The 21051-nt window shown below is 44.4% G+C and overlaps 1 protein-coding gene across 24 annotated transcripts in view; it reads right to left on the reverse strand.

Annotated features, from left to right (window-relative positions):
• LOC103346408 (trafficking protein particle complex subunit 9) overlaps positions 1 to 21051 on the reverse strand; it is a 142825-nt gene that overhangs the window by 67686 nt on the left and 54088 nt on the right. The window contains exon 8 of one of the 24 annotated variants that reach the window (XM_070064966.1): positions 11955 to 20534. The exons of the other annotated variants lie outside the window; for them this stretch is intronic. The gene's annotated coding sequence lies outside the window, so the exon portion shown is untranslated. Of the gene's footprint in view, positions 1 to 11954; positions 20535 to 21051 lie in introns of those variants that run through there. 24 annotated transcript variants of the gene reach the window in all.

Genomic DNA, 21051 nt, shown 5'->3' on the forward strand with positions numbered 1-21051 from the left:
ACCAAGAAGAGACACTTGTTTACTTTACATAGCATTTTTGAAAGCACCTGTAGGATTTTACAAGGCACACTTAACTCTTTTAGGCCTCTGGGGCCCCTTCACCAAGATGACCATTATGTTTAGTAACACTAGATTACCAGACTTTATAATTTTCAGACATTTGTATCAATACTATTTTATATCATGACATAATACAGGCCAAATTTGATCATTGTTACAAGGTGATTATTTAAAGGTTTGAAAATAAGCACATATTTAAATAACCCATAGCTCTTACTAAAAACTCAGTTGTTTTTAGACAATTAGAATTTAAGAGACATCAAGAGAACACGACAGATTAACTTTTTGCTCTAACAGAAAATCAGTAATAGCTTTCGTGTCCAAAAATTTTTTTTCTTACAACTTTTTGTGACTTTTACACACCCTCTTTAACTTACTTGAAACATTTTATTTTTATACTTGTGATGTTTTTCATCTGTCAATTTTCTTGCTTTACATTTTGAAATAACCTATTAAAAATCTTTAAATCAAGACCACATTTTTAAACAAGGTAACACATCAAATTTCAGCATTAATTACTTTTAAGTGATGTTGAACTATTTTTTATATGGACAATCTATGAAAACATGTTAGCAAATTCAAGTAGTTTTTCTATAGAACATAAGGTGTTGAAAGTACCAAAGTTTACATTTAGACACTTATCTCATTTGTCTTTACCCAATTTAAATTAGCAGTTATACCTAAATGACTTAAGATGCTGATATTATATATCTGTACCTGAATTTAATTAAAATTGTATTTATCTAAAACAAGTGCTAATTACCTTACTGTATCACTGACTACTGACCACCCAGAAATTTGTTAAAACAAATTGCAAAATAAGTTCAGCAAGTTACAAAGCAGTATCTTCTGGCTTGCACGAGATAAAACAGAAAAGCCATCAGAAGGGTGGGATACCCGATTTGTTCCATTGATAAGACAGGGAGAGTAGACTTTGGACCAGGCCTGGTTCTAAGGTAAAGTTCAAATTCTGAGATAAGGCAAGCAGGAGGAGAGTTACCCAGTCCACACCAGTCTCTAAGGCCAAATTCGAATTTTGTGCCAATCTTGCATGCTGCCACTTTGAGACCAGCCAACAGAGCCTGATGATAGACATGGAGTCTTTCCTTTACAGAAATTAACCCAATTGTAATTCTCCTTTTTAACATTTACATTGTTCCAACATGCCAGAAGGCTGTTCACCTTGGAGACCTGTTGGAGATACGGGCATGGCCTGGCGAGAGATTTACACCCTCTTCCCCGGATTTTTGAGGGCCAGCAAGAGCTCACCGGATGCCGCAGCTGGCCCTCAGGGCTCCTGCTGGCTTCTCCGCACTTCACTGAATTTCTTTACTTTGACACTCAAGAGCACTGGGCAGAAATCACATTGCATCAACACCCACCACCGGCCCTCGCTATGCTTTGTTTTAATTAAACAGTTGGAATCCACTGGTCCGCACCAGTTCTAAGTCGGCTACTAGGCGCTGGCCAAGGCGAGGCACCATGTGGAACTGCGGCCCCAGGGGCAGAACTGTGGCCCCAGGGGCAGGACTGGGGCAGGGAGGAGACTGCGCAGCACCGGGGTGGGGGAGGGGACACAAACACGGGCCGTACAGAATTTCCACGGACAGATTTAGATGGTCGTATTACAGAAGGTCTCAACTGCTCCGAGGCCAAACCTCCGGGAGTTTGAAGGAGACCAAAGACCTTACGGATGGGATGAGAACTCTGCAGCAGTCCCTCTTTGTCCCCAGATACAGATTGGATCTTTCCAGGTCCCCAGATACTCCTGTTTACAATTGCTCACTAAACATGGGTTCCAGATTGCCCCTGAAAAGGTTCAAAAGGTAACCCCCTTTAAGGTTCTTGGGGCTGTCTTAGAACTAGATACGGCCAGCGCCGCGGCTCAATAGGCTAATCCTCTGCCTTGTGGCGCCGGCACACTGGGTTCTAGTCCCAGTTGGGGTGCCGGATTCTGTCCCGGTTGTCCCTCTTCCAGGCCAGCTCTCTGCTGTGGCCAGGGAGTGCAGTGGAGGATGGCCCAAGTCCTTGGGCCCTGCACCCCATGGGAGACCAGGAAAAGCACCTGGCTCCTGGCTCCTGCCATCGGATCAGCGCGGTGCGCCGGCCGCAGCGCGCCGACCGCGGCGGCCACTGGAGGGTGAACCAACGGCAAAGGAAGACCTTTCTCTCTGTCTCTCTCACTGTCCACTCTGCTTGTCAAAAAAAAAAAAAAAAAAAAAAAAAAAGAACTAGATATGGTCTCCCCCACTCGACCGCAGCTTCAGATCCAACAAACCTATTCTTTATCTCAGTTAAAAAAAAACTCCTTGAGGAAATTAACTGGATGAGACCTTGGATCCCTATTCGAACCCAAGGAGCTTACTCCCCTGTTTGACCTCCTTAAGGGAGGTACCTTGTATAAGACTATTGCTTTAGAAAAAACACACCAACACATTCTCCTTAAGCTCCAACAGGCTATATAGATTGTTCCTGCCTGAGGTGTTATGACCCTTCCACGCACCTACTCTTCTATATCTTCAGCAGAAAATCCCTCATCACCGGCCTTTTGGCTCAAGATGGAGAACCCATCCACTGGGTTCATCTGTCCATGGGAGGGGCCCCCCGGATCTGTGCCACCCTAGACCACCTCGCTGACTGCATCATAAAGGGTAGGAACCTGTCCGATCGTCTCTTTGGTCATCAGCCACATACCCTTGTTGTACCATTTTGGTCGATTGATTTCGAGTGGTTACAACGAAACAATAGCCGCATTGCAATTGCTCTAGAAGGCTTCCCGGGGAAGACTGATTGCCACTGTGGCCCCTATAAATGGATGAACTCCTTCTCCAAACTTGACTGGATACTACACAAATTATTTTTGGCTGAAGCTGACCCATCCTTTCACACTGTGTTCACTGACAGGGGAAAAATAGGAGCAGCAATTGCCATCTTTCCGCCCCATATGCAGGGACAAGAAGTGCCAAAAAAAGTAGTTCATTATGTTCAAGGGTCAGCCCAATTCAAGGAACTTTATGCCGTTGTCCTGGCCTTGAAAACAATACAGGGACCCTTTAACCTGTTTACTGACAGTCTTTACGTGGCCAATCTACTCCCCAACCTCCCTTGTTCACACATTAAACTTGATGATAACCCTATCACTCCTTTAAGGATTCAAACCAGAAACTTTCTGAAGTCAAGGACTAAGCCTTGTCCACCTCCCGGATATTTTGTCTCAAGGTAATGCCATTGCGGATTCATTAGCGTCCTCATCCCAGTGCTACCTTACACAAGATGAGGCTATCTCCTTTCATGACCTTACGTCAATTGGAGGGGGTTACAACATCGATACCCCCATGACCCAATTAAAGAATTAAAGAAAATCGTCCGAACTTCTAAGTCCTGTTCACCATTCTTACAGCTACCTCCCTTACAGGGACCTGGGGTCAACCCTCGTGGACTGGCACCCAACCACCTGGCAAACTGATGTCACCCATTTCACTTCTTATGGAAAGCTTAAGTATATTTTTGTAACTGTTGACACCTTTTCTCAATGCCTGCTGGGCTACAGCCTACACAGGCAAAAAGGCGAAACACACTAACAATCATCTATTACAATGCTTTGGGGTTCTTGGCATTCCTAAACAAATTAAAACTGATAATGGACCTTGTTTTACCAGCACCTCATTTGCTACCTTTCTAAAGCATTGGAAAATTAAACATATCACTTGTATCCCCTATAACCCTGCGGGCCAGGCAATCACTGAAAGACAAAACAAAACATTAAAGGCCCAACTTATAAAACAAAAAGGGGGAGTAACACCCCCTCATGACCAGCTAAAGATGGCATTATGCACCTTAAATATTTTAAATTTTTCAAAGACTGACAACCTCACTCCTTTCCAGCGACACTGGACAACTACTCTTAAGTACTCCACTGTTAAGGTCCAAGGTCCGATGGAGAGAACCCCCTCACAGGGGCCTGGAGGGGCCCTGACCCACTCCTAACAGCAGGCATAGGCTTTGGATGTGTCTTCCTCCAAAATGAAGACAAGCCCATCTGGGTCCTGGCCAGAGACCTCAAACACCTTCCCCCCACTGACCTTATTAATGACCTTAATCCAAGAGCCCAGCCCTCTTGAGGCCTTATCTCTCTCTCTCTTTTTCACAGGAATGATGAGACACCTGTGGCTACCTGTTGCAGGGGCGGTCCTCCCAACCCTGCTATTGGAACTGTTGCCTGGTGAGACGTCATCCGGCGGGGGACAATGGGAATTTCGTATCTTGGCTATCGGGATCGATCCTCCAGGAGTCCTCAACACTTCCAAATGTACCTCAAAGGAAGCTGAGCTTTTACTTTGACGCCTGCCAACCCACAACCAGGTGGGGGTCCTGTGCAGACTGGGAAAAAACTTATGCAACTAACCATAAATACATATGCTGGAAAACATTACAAAAGGGAGACTGTGTGAATATCCAGGAAGGTACTGCCCCTACTGGAGCTGCCCACATTCACACACAGGGTCGCTTAAGAGTCCTTTGGAGCTACTCTGCCCAAAGGGGAGCTCCTGTAAAAGAGGAGCTTGCAACCCAGTAAACTATAAGAAATTCCGATGATCCTAAATGGCTCTCAGGAGAGGATGCAGGAATTCGAGTGGGCGGGAAAGGAAGAGATCCATAGGGCCTCATTAGAACAATAAAGGTATGGATCCCTGCTCATACTTCCTCCCCCATTGAGGAAGTGCTTCAACAAGCAAAAATACATCCCAGCTAATCAGTAATGTGGAAAAAGAAAATAGCCCATATAGCCCTTTTTGACCTGACTAGAGATGCTTAACCTTACTTACCAGCTGCTTAACACCTCCACGTTACCTGTCCGGCAAGGCTGTTGGCTATGCGCAGTACCTCACCAAAGGAGACCCCCTATTATGCTCATTGGCATGGAGTTAAAGGCTAGCTCTCTGTCCCGTGCCCCTCTTCGTAGGTGGCTACAAAGGCCGGTACTGGGACAGAAGCCAGGGGCTGAAGCAGAAGCAAGAGACTTTAGGCCGGCGCCGTGGCTCAATAGGCTAATCCTCCGCCTGGGGCGCCGGCACACCGGGTTCTAGTCCCGGTCGGGGCGCTGGATTCTTTCCCGGTTGCCCCTCTTCCAGGCCAGCTCTCTGCTGTGGCCCAGGAAGGCAGTGGAGGATGGCTCAAGTCCTTGGGCCCTGAACCCCATGAGAGACCAGGAGAAGCACCTGGCTTCTGCCTTTGTATCAGCGTGGTGCGCCGGCCACAGCGGCCATTGGAGGGTGAACCAACAGCAAAAGGAAGACCTTTCTTTTTGTCTCTCTCCCTGTGTGGTTGACGCCTTAGGTTCCTTTGTTAGAAAACAGCTTCATTCAAACCATGTCAACCAGCTGGAAGTCAGGTACCAGGCCTTTTTTTTTTGACACTGCCTGTCAAAAAAAAAAAAAAAAACCAAAAACAGATAATACAGCTGGTGCCACGGCTCAATAGGCTAATCCTCCGCCTGTGGCGCTGGCACACCGGGTTCTAATCCTGGTTGGGGCGCCAGATTCTGTCCTGGTTGCTCTTCTTCCAGTCCAGCTCTCTGCTGTGCCCGTGAGTGCAGTGGAGGATGGCCCAAGTCCTTGGGCCCTGCACCCCATGGGAGACCAGGATAAGCACCCAGCTCCTGGCTTTGGATCGGCGTGATGCACCGGCCACAGCGCGCCAGCCGCAGCGGCCATTGGAGGGTAAGCCAAAGGTAAAGGAAGACCTTTCTCTCTGTCTCTCTCTCTCACTGTCCACTCTGCCTGTCAAAAAAAAAAAAAACATAAAAAAATAGATAATGCAACTCTACTGCCTAATCAGTCTTACTGCGCACTCGCAAATGCTTCCTTCCTATGGCAGCATCTATTAACCCATACCATGAGAAGCAATCAAATCTGCTCCCCTGTCTTGTTGCTTCTCCACAGGTTGAAATTGCCTTGGCTACTGAGCCCCTTCCGATTCCCCTCTCCAGAAAAGCCCGGATAGCCCGGGCGCTGGCCCTTATCCCCTTACTTGTGGGGTTGGGTGTTTCCGCTGGGGTGGGTACCAGTGTGGCTGGGATCTCCGCCTTTTATCTCAACAACGGATTACATTCTCAGGTTGTCGGGGACCTGCGAGAAATAACCCAATTGCTTAGAGTCTTACAGGAACTGATCTCCTCCCTGGCCTCAGTAGTCCTTCAAAACAGAAGAGGACTGGATTTACTAACGGCAAAGGAGGGAGGCCTTTGTGTCTTCCTCAAGGAGGAGTGCTGCTTTTTTGTTAACCAATCTGGAGTTGTCCAGGATTGAATTAAACAACTTCAAGACAACCTTGAAAGTCGCCGGCGATGCCTAATGGACTCTTACAATGGCTGGCGAGGGATGTGGGGAGGGTGGCTGCCCTACCTCCTGCCGTTGTTTGGTCCAATCACTGCCATAATTGCACTTCTGCTCATAGGCCCCTGTGTGGTTAACACCTTAGGTTCCTTTGTTAGAAAACAGCTTCGTTCAACCCAAGTCAACCAGCTAGAAGTCAGGTACCAGGCCCTTGTTAGTCAACAGGATACCCCACTGGGTTACTAGCCAAACCTCTCCGCTTATCCCCTCATCTCCTAAATAGGGTACTGGTAGCCAATGACGGGTAAGATCCCCCGGGAATGGTCGACCTAAGACGGATGGCCAGGCCCTCCCTCCTGGCTTCTCCAAGACAGGCAACTTCCAGCTCCTGGTGGGGACAACCTAAGACAGGCACGGTTACCCTCAAAGTAAAAGCAAAGGGGGAGATGCGGGGGGCTCCAATTGAAAAGGAAACAAGGCCACTAAGCCTTCGCTTGACAAGGCCACTAAGCCTTTGCTCGAGTTTGCTGCACTTCGGCATTCCAGTGGCAGCGTTTCCAACAACTCAAGATGGCCCCCGGGGGAGGTACCTAGCCTGACAGGAGACAGGAGAACAGTATGTGTCCTCAGCTGTGATAGGCCCTTGAGGGCATGCCCGCCTCGTGTCCTGCCTGACCTTTCAGCTGTTTGGCTCAGTTCCCTTGTGCCTTGGACAGCCCCCTTTTTGTGTCTATAAAAGCTATTCCCCCTCCCAATAAAGTTGAGAACACGGCTGCGCCCTGGGCATTGACTGATCTCCCAGCTCTGGTGTGGTTCCTTTGCCGCCAACGCTCATCATCCCGCTAGGCCTCAGAGCTCCGTAGGCTGGCCCTGAGGAGCTCCATCGGACCTGCTGCCCCGTAGCGAGCAGCAGGCAGAAGCAGAAATAATGAAGGGGCTGCATCACCCTCACATTATAAAACTGTTGCAGCTAAGGCACACGACAGAGAGAGCCTACATTTTTATGGAGTATGTGATCGCGGGGAACTTAGGTGGTACATGATAGAGAAAGGCTGCCTACAGGATGAAGAGATACATCGGCTGTTTAACCAAACTTTATTAGCTGTGCATTACTGCCATGAGCAGCTTATCATGCACAGAGATTTAAAGTTAGAAAATCTCCTTCTAGATGCCAATCTAAATATTAAGTTGACCGATTTTGGGCTCAGCTGCAAATTGGCTGATGGAGAAAACCTGAAAGATTTGTGTGGGACATTTGAGTATTGTGCCCCTGAGGAATTCTTAGAGGAGGAGTTCAGTAGGTACAAGGCTGATGTCTGGAGTCTGGGCGTGGTCCTGTACACCATGGTGACATGGTCACTACCTTTTGACGGGGAGGATTTTGTGCAGCTCAAGGAAAACATCCTGTCCGGACACTACCAAATTCTCACCTGTGTAAACCTAGAGCTTAGTAACCTGTTGGAAAGGTTACTGACCCATGACCCGGAGGTGAGGCCCATAGTGGCAGACACCATGAGCTACCAGTGGCTCAGTGCAGGACATGAAGTACCTGAAACAAGTGAAGAGTTTCTGTTTCTCCCCCAGGAACAGGAAATACAGGAATTCCCAGGGGGCCTATGCTCTCAATTGTGCCTTAAAGAACGGGATTACCCCTTGTCTTCTGTGCCACACTGGGTGAAATCCCAACAGCAGGGCTTTAGCATGCAAGAAATACATAGTGAAGTGGAAACTTTGGTATCTCCTCAGGGTCCTGAAGCTCTAAGGTCTTTTGAGGACCTGGGATTCCAGCTGGACCATAAAGCAGGCTCCCTGCCACCCAGGCTCCAAGCCAGTGCCTTGTCCCCAGGACTTCAGAAGAACCACAACAAAGTGAAGCCCATGCCTCATGCCATCCCCAGTGTTGAAAGCAGTCCCATTCTCCATTGCGTCCAGGGACAATCAGGCTGCAACAGCAGAGCCCCTGAGTGTGCTGCTCTCAGCTCCCAACCACTGATACTTGCAGAAGACCAATCGGGGCAGAATCCTTGCCATGGGACTCCCAGTATGAGTAGCAGTGAGTCCTGCAGGATAGATAGTTCCCAACTGGCCATGTTGACAAGGACCCCCGCTGCCTGTGCAGTCCTTAGCCAGGATCCTCTGACCTCCCTCTCCACCACACTGAACACCAACAGCAGTGAGGATGATTTAGAAGTCAGGAGCTGCCCCCAGGCAGCATCAGAGAAACAGAGCATCCCAGGCAAACAGCAGCAGCAGCAGGAGGAGCAGGAGGAGGAGGCAGGGACCTCAGACACTCAGGCTAAAAAGAGCAAGGGTCGCCTGGGGATTGGCAGGAGGATCATCAAATTCTTCACCTGGATGTGTTGTATCCGGCCAGCCTCAGAGGAAAGCCCTCAAGTCCAGCGTAGAAAGTGGCCTCTCAGTAGCCTCTTGGGAAATGCCCAAGAGGAGGGGCCCTTATATGAGAAATGAAACAATGAAGGGGTATTCATGGAATCCTGTCTGGGAGGAGGGAAGGCGAGGAGCCAGTAAGAGAAATTATAGGCAGAGAGGGAATATACTGTCCCATTTTTCAGATGGTCAATAAGGTAACATTTTTTCATGGTTAGGGGTCATGACCATTTCCCAAGCGAGAAGATACAGACACGTGGTGTCCGATTCTGTTTCGAAAATGAATCCATTAATATCACTCCCTAATTAAACTTCCTGTACCCAGGACTTATTGGACCCCTCCCTTATCCCCCACCCCCGGCTAGCAGGAGTATCATTTTCTCAAGAAAACCTACTTTTGCTTTGCTCCCCCAATCTCATGATCCATGTTGGGATTATTTATTGCTGTGAGACAAAGAATGGATTTGAAATTCCTGCAGCATCATTGGTGCCATGATTTGGATGGACTCAGATACATTGGAAAGGTGAGTAAGGCAGACTGTTTCTCTGTTTTTTGTTGAGGGACTATGTAAATACTTAAATATCAACCATACAACTGGTACTCCATATTGCCCACAACACCAGGGAATGATAGAGCGAGCCAATCAAACATTGAAAAGTACGATGGACAAATTTACGGACGAGGTGCAGACTATTGAGGCTCAATTACAGTTGGTACTAATAGCTCTTAACCAAAAAGAAGGGGAGGAATAGGATACACCCCAATGAAGAGATATTATTATCAACAATGGACTGCTTCTAATCAAAAGCTAGCATTACAAAAACTACATGCAGAAAAATATTCTTGCTTTTATAGATTACCAAACAGTAAAGACTGGAAAGGGCCCACTACCATCCTTTGGAGAGGAGAAGGAGCAGTAGTGATCGACACACCTGAAAAGGGGATTATTAGCTTGCCCCAAAGACATGTTAGGATAGTTCCAGCTCGAGAAGACACAAGCTAGAGATTGCACAAGAATAAACCACAACCGAATATGTTTAGCTTATAAATTAGAAGAAGATCCATACGAAATCCCCCACAGAAACCTAGTGAAAAATTGTATGATCACTGGCCATGGACTAGTGCTATTCTAACAACCAAAGATACTAGGACTATAATAACAGCAAATGGAAAATATGGGAAATTTGACAGGGATGTTAGACCATTAGCAGAGCAACGATGGGTATCTGGAATGTATGGGCTTGCTTCGAGGGCAACTAGTTGCTGGTATTGCAAGAAAAGTAAAAATTGGAAAAAGGTGATTAGAACAGGAAAACTGGAAGAAGGTGTGATGTATAGAGTACTTTTGGTGTACTGCTTAACACCTCAAGGAACATTGCAAAGATTGGCAGCCTTAGCGTACACATTGTAACAACCATTGATTTTCCTTCTGAAGCATGCACACATAAAGGAACCTTTGGATATTCTCGCCTATATAAGGACATATATAAGTGTTGGTCTTACCTCAAGACTTGGGAATTTCCAATTAGGCACTAATGGAATATCAATTGCAATTATCCTGTCAAAAGAATTCATGTGTTTGTAAGAAATGTAGATACCACTGTCAGTTGTGCTTTTTACAGAAAGAATTAGGGATTTCACATTCCAGAGCTAGGACTAAAGAACTCCAGAGATGGCAACAGCAGCAGCAAATGGAGAAATGTACATTAAAGGAAGAGAAGCAAAAGACCTCTATGAACAGTATATACTTAAACAATTAAGTGAGGAAGAAAATACACCACTTTTAAATCCTGTTGAGATATTGTCTGAGGACCAACAAGATGAATTAGCAGCCCGACTACAAGAACATCTACAACAGCTAAAAGAAGAATTAAAGAGATGGGACCCAGATAAAGGTAAGTTAATTGAGGGTAAGCAAACACTTAAACAATTTAAAGTATTAGGTAACTTAATGAGATTGTGGGAAAGATTTGAACTACCTATGCTCAGAGCTTATGGATTAATAATGACAATTATCATCTTCATTATATTGCCCAGGGTAAAAACAGAAAAACAAGTGTTAGGCTTAGTAGAAAACCCACCAGCCTATACACACCCTGATATGAATAATGTACCCTTTACCTGTGAATCAAACATACCAAGGTCAGGATGTGAGCCCACAGGGACTCTATCCCTCATTAAGACGAAAGTAAAAAATTATACTATTCCTTGGTTAACCCGTGCTAAGGAATTGGTGGGACCTTGGAGAGATTTAATTGAACAATTTTTCTGTAGCAACTGTAAAAGGTCTAAAGTAGAATGCGGTAATTATACTTGTCATGCACACAATTATACAAATTGGATGTGCATTGGTGTAGTACCAAAATTGACAGGGCCCTTAAATCTAGTAACAAAACAAAACAAAGTATATCCTTTTGACTGATGCAGGATCCATGGAATGTATAGACATCACAGAGATTAAGAAAAATACCCCCTTAACTTACACAATGAGAGGATGCCCACTAGAAGGAACTATTTATGAAGCATGTGATGAGTTGAAACAAACAATGTTTGAACCAGGATTAAGTAGACTGTGTGTCAGACCCACATTTGCCTTAATAAATGCTTAGAATATAAGACATATAGCCTGAGCAGAGATCACAAATTTTACTGGGGAAAGCCTAACTGTACTTCGTGGGTAGCAACAATGTGCACAGAAGAAATACCTTTCTTAGGGCCAGATCTAACCCTATTAGGGTTAGAACATTCATATTTAGAACCGTATGTTAATAATACTAAGGAGAGGATGGATTACTCAGAATGGAAAACTGCATTTGCCCATGACATAGATCCCAGTCTTACTATAACAAAGATCCAGGGGCATATCAATTGCTCTTGGGTAGCTGTAAAGGACTCTTTAGTGTGGATGACCTCCAAACAAAACAGGTGAGTCCAAATAGGGGAGGGACAAGAAAAGGATCTAGAGAGAATTAGTCATGTAGAGTGCTCCTTCTATTATGAAAATGAGAGTTACTACCTTAACGAATCAAACACACCCTACAATTTATCAACTCCAGACTTTGGATATAGCATGTATATGAACGAGACATATCAAATACAATGGTCAACAATTCAAGATGAGTTTTCTGTCTCTTTTATTTGTAAAAATGGCTCAGAGCATAGGTGTATTAGATGCAGACCTCCAAGTAATAATCAGTCAACACATTGTTTTTGGCAGGCAGGATATGAAATGTTCCACAAACATTTTGTAAAAACTCCAGTAAGGGAAGACCCAGGAAACTGGACATGCAGGACCGAAGGGGAGGTATTATATGCTAGATGCACACATCCATTAGATTCTAAAAAGGAGATCCATTGTTACATAAGGGACCTGGAATGGGAAAAGAGAATGACAACATTCTTGGCTGCATATATGGTGGTAAAGGCAACTCCCTTCACATATGTGCCAGTAAATATGTCTGATTTGACCATACCAATAAAACCAATGCGCAAAAAAAGAGACTTTGGAGTAACAGCAGCCATTATCACTACAGCAGTGTCAGCAGCCACGGTAGCTGGTGTTGTGACTGCAGCACTGGCTCTAAGCACTACCCAAATACAGGGAGATGCTTTAGAGTCCCTTCTGAAGATAATTCAGGAGCAGCAGGGTCAGCTAGATGACCAGTCAGCACTGCTTAAGACACATGCTATGGGGCTCCAAATGCTCGAACCACACGCGGTACAAATAGAACAGATAATTACCATACTAGCTTTGGAAAGAGAACTCAAGTGTGAAACTACTGGAAGAGTTTGCCACCATTCCATGGAACAATCTATCCATTCCTAATGCAACACAACTATCTGATATGTTCAAACACAACCACTCTACCTGGCTAGAGTGGGTAAATGCAACTGTTCATCTTGAGGCTAACATTACTAAGAGATCTCTACATATAATACAGCTTCAAAATATAGCAGCATTTAAGGTAGGTCAAGTCAAAACAGTGGAACAGACAATAAATACTCTGACTGACACAGTTTCCTCTTGGCTCCCATCCTGGAAATGGTTTAAAATAGGAGCAATATTTTGTATAGTCCTTGTATGCTTGCCTATCTCACAGCACCTTTTCTGAACTGGACAAAATTTCGCCAAGGGATACCTGGCCTTCTGAGAGGAACCCAACCCACCGGAAATGGAAGAAGAAGAAGAAAAAGAAGACCTCAGATCTGGAAATCAATCCGGGATATGCTCAAGAATGTTCATCCCTTTGGCCCAACGGCTCAATGGGCTTTACAGGGCTATGAGAGCATTTAACGAAAAAGACAAGGGAGCGAAACTGATCATTTATCAGGGAAAGAAACTGCACTGTAGCAAAGCTTGCAAGAGGAAATGGCCTAACAGCAAATAGTGGTTGTAACTATGTAACCGCTGCTGCCATGACTGCGGGGCCCAAAGGGAGGGAACATAGGCAGCGCTGACCCTAAACAAGTGTGTTTAAGAAGACCCTCAGAGCTTGTAAATCGGAGCACTACTCAGCCTCCCTTCCTGGTCCATAGAGCCTAGTGCCCACTGGGAGAAGCTCCTGGTCTGTAGAGCCTAGTGCCCGCTGGAGCCAGCTGAGTGGCCTTCCCTCCTAGTGCCGGTGTATCAATAAAGAGCATTTAACCTGATTCTTCTCAGTCTCCTCTGTGAACCCTTCATCAGCCTCCGGGACAGTCACTGGTGGCGGGAAAGCTGACAATCATCAAAGACACATGAAAATGGAAAGACATCCTCTGTTCATGAATTAGAAGGATTAACATTAAAATGTTCATATTCCTTAGGAACTTTACAGATTCAACGCAAGTCCTATCAAAATACCAATGGCATTTTTATACAGTCAGAACAACAAATTCTAACATTCATAAGGAACTACAGAAGACCCAGAGCAGCCAAAGTGATTCTACACAAGAAAAAATATACAAAGCTGGGAGCATAACAATACCTGATTTCACAAAGGTCTAGTAAATAAAATAGGATGAACCTGGAATGAAGATGGATACAAAGATCAACGAAAACAGAGAAAAAAAATACATAAATACAAACATACATACATAACAGCTAAATGATTTTTGATGAGAATCCCATAGTCTTTTCAATAAGTGGTGCTGACAATACCGGATATACATATGTAGAAGAATGAAATTAAATGTCTACATTTCACCACACATAAAAATCAACTCAGATGGATCAAGGACCTAAAACTGAGACCTGAAAATACAAACTTGCTGGAATAAAACACAGGGAGACATCTCTTAAACGTGGTAGAGGCAATGACTTTTTGGTTAAAACCCCAGAAGTTCAGGCAGCAAAAGTAAAACTAGATGAATGGGACTACATCAAACACTGAAGCTTCTGTACAGCAAAGAAAACAGTAATAGAGTGAATAAACAACCAATGGAAAGGGATAAAATACTTGCAAACTACTTATCCAACAAAGGATTAATATTCAGAATATATCAGGAACTCAACAAACTCAAAATCAAGCATCCAATGCAGTTAAATATTGGGCACAAGGAGCCTAAAAAGACAATTCTCAAAAGAAAAAATACAAATGGCCAACAAATATATGAAAAACACTATTACTAGCCATCAGAGAAATCAAAATAGGGGCTCACACTGTGGCACGGTAGGCGAAGCCTCTGCCTGCAGGGCCAGCATCCTATGTGGGCACTGGTTCATGTCCCGGATGCTCTTCTTCTGATCCTGCTCTCTGAATATGGCCTGGAAAGCAGTGGAAGATGGCTGAACTGCTTGGGCCCCTGCAACCACATGGGAGACCTGGAAGAAACTCCTGGCTCCTGGTTTTGGATGGGCTCAGCTCTTGCCATTGCAGCCATCTGGGGAGTGAACCAGCGTATGGAAGACCTTTGTGTGCCTCCCTCTGTGTCTGTTAACTCTGCCTCTCAAATAAATTAAAAAAAAAACTTTAAAAAAGAAATGCAAATCAAAACCCCAAAGAGATATCACCTCATAATGCTAGAATGCCTATCATAAAGAAAAAGTAAAAAATTCTCCCAAGGATATGGAGAAAGGAGAACTCTCGTATACTGAGCATGGGAATCCAAATGAGTACAACCCCTGCAGCAAACACTGTGGAGATTTCTAAAAACTAAGAATAGAACTGCCATATGACTCAACAATCTCAATACTCAGTATATGTCCAAAAGACATGAAATCATTGTATTTAAGACATACCTGCTCCACCATGATTACTGCAGCACTGTTAACAATGGCCAAGATACGGAATCAACCAACGTATCCACCAGCAGATGAAGACATCAAGAATTTCTTGTGTATATACTAAATGGAATACTATTCAGCCCTTTAAAAATGAAATCCTGTCCTTTGCAGCAAAATGTATGCAACTGGAGGGTATCGTGTTTAGTGCAAAAAGCCAGACACAGAAAGATAAATAACACATGCAAACCTTCACATAAGCAAGCTAAAAACCCAAATGCATAATGATTAATACAGGATGGCAGCCACTGCAGGGGATGAAGGGAGTTTTGATGAGGAGCACAGAATCAGAGTTAGATCAAAGGAATAAGTTCCTATTGTTACACAGCACAGTGAGAAGACTAGCTCACAATAACCTCGAATGTATTATATGAACATACAGAAGAAATTCCAAGTCTTCCATCATAAAATATTGACAAAGGAAGGGAAATGTTGATTATCTCATTTTTCATCAGGACACATTGCAGACATGCACCCAGACCTAATACTGTAGCCCTTAGGTAGGTGAAATTATTGTTAATGTCAAAATTTTCAGAAAACAGAACCATACCATGAACCAGCAACACCACCACTGGGTACATGTCCCACAGAAAGGAACTAAGCAGTTCACCTACCTATAGTCCCATATTTGAAGCACATTTTTAGCCATGAGGGAAAGAGCAGGGAGCAGTCTGGTGTGGTTATCAAGGATAATAATCACTTGCCTCTTGCAACAGCAGACCAATCAAATCCACCCGCCAGGTGGCATGTGAGAGTAATCACCTCTCCAAATGCCACCACGGGAGAAAAAGGAATGATGGAAGTTTTGTCTGCAAAGCAGACATTCCCGGGGGACTTTCCAACTGAGTTGGATGGAATAGGAAAACCACAATCAGAAATCCAAAATGACAGCCATAAGATGTCCCCAAATCAGATATGCCTGGGTCAAGAAACTCATTCTGGTACCACAATAGGAAAATGTCCCCAAATTAGATATGCCCAGCAGTTCAAACTCATTTTGGTACCACAGTCTCCACTATGAGGGCAGGGATGCAGAAAAAGTAGACTGCATTTTTGTCTCACTAAAAGGGAATAGTATCTTGGCAAACAAACTGAGTTGAGAGTTCATCAGACGAAGGGGTCAAGAGTTTGTTGTATATATATGAAACAGAATACTATCCAGCCATTTGAAAAGAATGACACTCTGTCACTTGAAGCAAGATGTATGGAACTGGAGGTAAGTGAAAACAATCCAGACACAGAAAGACAAATACTGTACCCATTCCCTCACAAACACAAGCTAAAACAATCAGGGGCCAGTGCTGTGGCATGGTAGGTTAAGGCTCTGCCTGTGGTGCCAGAATCCCAAGTGGGCACCCACCGGTTCATATCCTTGCTGCTCCTCTTCTGAACCAGCACACTGGTTATGGGTTGAGAAAGCAATGGAAGATGGCCCTACTGCTTGGGCTCCTACATCCACTTTGGGAGATCCAGAAAAAGCTCCTGGCTCCTGGCTTCGAATTTGTTCTGATGCAGTTGTTGCAGCCATTTGGGTAATGAATGAGCAGAAGGAAAACATCTCTCTGTCTCTCCCTCTCTCTGTAGCTCAGCTTTTCAAATAAAAATAAATAAATCTTTAAAATACACCTATGTGAATACATAATAATTAATAAGGGATGTAAGAGATTGGAGGGAAAATGCAAGGAGTTTGGATGATGGGTACCAAATCAGAGTTAGATCAAGGAGTAACTTTCTAATGTTACACAGAATAATGCAGAGGATAGCTCACAATAACTGAGTATGTGTTGAATGAACATATACAAGGAATTCCAAGACGTCAATCATTAAGTACTGACAAATAAAGGGAAATATTGATCATCCCTTTTTAATCAGGACACATTGCAGACATGTACCAAAATGTCACACAGTAGCCTTTAAAGTATGTATAATTATTGATTTCAAAATTTTTTTAAAAAAACCCTTCACATGAACTAGAAACTCCATCACTGTGTAAACACCAAATGGACAGGAACTAAGTATTTCAGATACTTTTGGTGACATGTTTAATGCACCAGGGATGTAGTACTTAGAATCTGATGACAATTTCAGCCATTAACAAAGAAGCAACGAGAAGTCTGGTGTAGGCTTACAGAACAGTAAGCACCTGCCATTTGCTACAGCAGGTCAATAAAATCCTCTTGCCAGGTAGCATGTGCATAATCACCACTCCAAATGCAACCATGCGAGAAGAAGGAATGACAGTTTTGTCTGTACAGCAGGCATTCCTGGGAGAATTCCACAACTGACATGGATACAACAGGAAAGCTATAAGCTCAAATCCAAGTTGATAGGCCTATGATGTCCCAAATCATATAAGCCTGGGAGGCTCCACTATGAAAGCAAGGATGCAGATAATATATAGTGCAGTTTTGCTACATTAAAAGGCAGTAGAATTTTGGCAAGCAAAATAGCTGAGTTGGTCAGGGAGGTTAGGCCAGTAGCACAGATATCAACAGTGATCCACCAAAGGGGGTACTCCAACGTAAGGGTATGGATGGTCCAGTCTGAGGCCACAAAAGGCCATTAGCAATTGGTGATGTCCCTAGAATTGGTGGACATGTGACTTTCAAGATGGCCTTGAGTGTGGCTGGACTGCTCAATGTCAAGTAGGATGATCACAAGTTCTACCCCTTGAGACACATGACACTACCCCTGTATCTGGAAGGAGGTATCTGATGTGAGATGACTGATGGTGGCTCTCCAAATAGACAAAGTGTCTGACATCCTCATTAAGGACACAGACTCCTCAGGGTGTGGGTTTGTTTGGTCTCTGAAATACCACTTCCATTTAACCAGAGATTCTCAGTGGCTGGAGGCAAGGACCCAGCTCATGATGCTGAGGAAGGTAGTCCAAACTCTCTGTGAGTCAAACAGTAGGGTCACTAATAGCTCAAAGCTAATTTGAAGTCCTTTACCCATGTGACCCTCAGAACCAAAAACTATCCACAGAGTAGTCCTTAGTTTTTTTCTTTGGAAGTGTGCCTGACCAAGGTGCATCCTTGTGGGTGACTGGTGAGATAAGTGGGTCTTAGGGTTCACTAGAGGTAAGGAAATTGGTGTTACCAGAAGGTGAAAATGTGCTGGGCTTCCTTGGTTGAAACCGAATCACTGAGGAAAAGGAGATATATGTGGATTTCTTGAGGATTTTTTCTGAATTCCTTTTTCAAAATATAGACCAAAAATTTGAGGTTGCAAGATCTCATCTCGTGTGGAACTAAGGTTCACACCCACTCAGTCAAGAAGTCAGTTGCTGATGTTCGAGGCCCACTTTTTTCTCCTCCTCTTGATTATCAGTTGAAACGATGTCCTCAAGATAGTGTCACAGGTGGATGCTAGGTGACAACTGAAGGCCAGCCAGAGCCTGTTAACAGACCATGAGTCCTGCAGGACCATAGAAGCAGCCCACTTGAAGTCTCATAAAGGTGCATTGTTGGCCTTTAAATTAAAAAGTAAATGCTGGGGCTGGTGCTATGGTGCAGCTGATTAATGCCCTGACCTGAAGCACCAGCATCCCATGTGGGTGCCGGTTCGAGATCCACCTGCTCCACTTCCCATCCAGCTCTTTGCTATGGCACAGTAGGTAAGGCTTCAGATAACAATGCTTCCATTTCATACTGTAGTGCTGGGTCATGCCCCAGCTACTCTATTTCCAGTCCAGTTTCCTCCTAAGGTGCATGGATAGACAGTGGGTGATGTCGGAAGATCTCAGGACTCTGCAACCTATGTAGGAGAAGATGATGGAGATCCTGCTCCTGGCTTCACCTTGGCTAATCTGTAGCTTTGCAGCCATTTGGAGAGTGAGGTAGTGGGTTGGATGATCTCTCTGTCTCTCCCTCAATAATATTTTTTTCCAAACAAAAAATCATTAATATATAACAATGGCCAAGGAACTGTGACAGAGTTGTTAAGATGGCATTTGGTTTACCCATGTCCTATATCAGAACGCCTGGATTTCAGTATAATCTTCCTGCAGTCAGGTTCCTGCTAATGTACACTCTGATGGAGAGCAGGCATTGCGTCAGTTACTTAGGTCTCTTCCACCAATATAAGAGAACTGGATGGAGTTCTTGGCTTCTGACTTTGGCCTAGCCCTTCCATAATGTTTGCAGGCTTTGGTGATGAGGCCAACAGATGGAAACATCTTTCTCCATCTCACACTGCCATTCTAATCAGAATATAAAGGCTTCAATTCACTTTATTTGGCATGGCAATTAAAGACATCATTTTTGGTGGCAGCACCCCATCACAGAGTATCCAGGATCAATACCTGTCGCATTCAAATCCAGGTTCCTGCTCATGCATACCCTGGGAAACAACAGAGGATGGCTCAGATACTTGGGCCCTTGCCACTCAAGTGGAGTGATCCAGCCAATGGGAAATCTGTTTTCTTGTCTTTCAATGAAACATAATGAATAATGCTTAAGTAAGTGAATAAATAATTCCACTGGGTCCAAGGCAGATTGTTTGGGACTATCCTAGGGGCAGCTTTGCCATTCGGGGGTGGTGGCTGCACATACTCGCTGAAGAATGCCTAACAGCCTCAGTGGCTCTCTTTTGTTCTTAATTGTACACTGTCCATTGAAACAAAGAGGCTCCTGCTGTAGTGTGGTGTTTCACATGCTCTGGACACCCATTGCAGCAGAAAAAGGGACAGTTTATGTTCACCCTCTGCGCAAACATGACACCATCTGTTTGTGCTTTCCAGACAAGTTGGACAGGATCTTGATGTAGTTCAGTGAGAGCTGCCAGCTGCCAACTCTGTTGCCTGGTGATTTACAGACTCCATCCTGTCAGGAACACAGCAAGGTTGCCCTTCTCAATGTGGCCCTGTCCAGTCTTTGAGCAGGCTTTGTGTCTCCATCCACAGCAAGGTGTGTACATCTGTGTGGACTTCCTTGGTGTCTGAGATATGGCACTTCACCACCTGAGACAGCTGCAGATGAGGCATCAACTTTCTTCACCATGTCGTGGGTGGTACTTGGCAGCATGTGAGGGGCAGCCAGCAGTCATCTGGTGCATCCAGACTCACCATCCCACAGCACACAAGACTCTGCATTACCCAGGTGGAGGTGCCAATGTCTGAAATGATCCCATGAGACCATGTTACTTAGATGCTGCTGCCAGCAACACTCTGCACACAACCTTGAGTATAGGCCTTCCCTTAAGAAGCCTCACTGTCTCACTGGGAGTCTCTGGAGGGACACGGAAAGCAGTGATAAACCAAAATATTGAGGTTGCAAGCTCTCATCTCGTGTGGAACTAAGGTCCACACCCCCTCGGTCAAGAAGTCAGTTGCTGATGTTCGAGGCCCATTTTTCCTCCTCCTCTTATCAGTTGAAATGATGTCCTCAACATAGTGTCACAGGTGGATAATAGGTGACAACTGAAGGCCAGCCAGATCCTATTAGCAGACCATGAGCCCTGGAGGACCATAGAGGCAGCCCACTGGAAGCTGTGTGGGTGCATGCACCCATTAGCAATGGCAGTCCACAAGTCTACCAGGTACTACTCTAATTCCCATATGGCAAACGACAGAGAAATTCTCCACAGGTAACCTTCAAGCATTTGTGACATGTTCTTATATTTATGACATTACATATTCCTCAACACAACTGTTAACAATAACTGAATTCAACAACATTGTAGAATACATGATGTTGTGCATGGAAAAATGTAAACACTCCACCAAAAAATGGTTCAAGATAAAAAACCAATTCAGTGACGTTACAGGTTACAAATCAACATACAGAAACAGTAGCTTTTTTATATTCTAATAACCAGCTTGCCAAAAATGAAATCTAACAATTAATCCAATATGCAATAGGGACAAAAATAAAACATTTAGGAATAAATGCAACCGATTAAGTGAAAGATATCTACAATGAAAATTCTAAAACGCTGAAGAAATAAATCATCAAGGACTCCCAAAATGCAAAAATATAACCTACACATGGATTGGAAGAATTAGT

Source organism: Oryctolagus cuniculus, chromosome 19, assembly GCF_964237555.1.
Source record: "Oryctolagus cuniculus chromosome 19, mOryCun1.1, whole genome shotgun sequence".
Lineage (NCBI taxonomy): Eukaryota > Metazoa > Chordata > Mammalia > Lagomorpha > Leporidae > Oryctolagus > Oryctolagus cuniculus.